The sequence below is a fragment of the Bos mutus genome, chromosome 12 (assembly GCF_027580195.1).
Source record: "Bos mutus isolate GX-2022 chromosome 12, NWIPB_WYAK_1.1, whole genome shotgun sequence".
Taxonomy (NCBI): domain Eukaryota; kingdom Metazoa; phylum Chordata; class Mammalia; order Artiodactyla; family Bovidae; genus Bos; species Bos mutus.
In genome coordinates, this window is record NC_091628.1 from 59,998,441 (window position 1) to 59,999,394 (window position 954).

The 954-nt window shown below is 34.7% G+C and overlaps 1 pseudogene; it reads left to right on the forward strand.

The window, feature by feature from the left end:
- Positions 1-222: 222 nt before the first annotated feature.
- Positions 223-323, forward strand: LOC138990294 (U6 spliceosomal RNA; annotated as a pseudogene).
- Positions 324-954: the final 631 nt, after the last annotated feature.

Consider the following 954-nt stretch of genomic DNA (forward strand, 5'->3'; position numbering starts at 1 on the left):
ATTTCCACCTTGCTTACAATATTTTCCAAATTCTTTTAATTAATTGTTTAGTTAGTTACAGAGTATTAACAAGAGTGACTCAGCCGTCACTGTTATTCATAGTCATATTCATATTCATAACAATGATTAATTATGAACCACTTGTCTTTTATTTAACCTCAGTGAGCTTAGTTATTTTGGAGTCCATGGTAAAACACTTCTTTAAATCCAATTCTCTTGCTCATTTCAACAGCACATATATGCTAAAATTGGGGTGATACAGAGAAGATTAGCATGGTTCCTGCACAAAGATGACAAAAATTCATGAAATGTTCCAAATTTGAGGGCATATATCGAGATAAAATTAAAGAAGAAACATGTACCTCTATGTTCATAGCAGCACTATTCAAAACAGCCAAGACATGGAAACAAACTAAATGTCCATTGACAGATGACTGGATAAACAAAATATGCTACATATATACATGGATTATTATTTAGCCATAAAAGAATGACATAATGCTGTGTGCAGTAATACATGGACCTGGGGATTATCATCCTAAATGAAGTAGGTCAGAAAGACAAATGCAGTGTGGTGTAACTTATAAAATATGACACGTGAACCTATCTCACTGACGCAGAGAACACCACTTGTGGTTGCCAAGTGGGAGGTGGGGGTGGGGGTGGATTGGGAGTTTGGGATTAGTAGATGCACTCTATTATATATAGGATGGGTAAGCAACAAGGTCCTGCTGTATTGTACAGTAAACTATATTCGCTATCCTGTGATAAACCATAATAGAAAATAGATTAAAAATAATCTAAATAGATGTATAAGTGAGTCACTTTGCTATAACACAGAAATTAACACACCATTGTAAGTTAACTACAATTAAAAAATAATTCTGATCTCTGTCTTCATCTAATTGCTACACCATGTCCTCTGTTGCCAGGACTCTCTGTGTCAATAGAGCA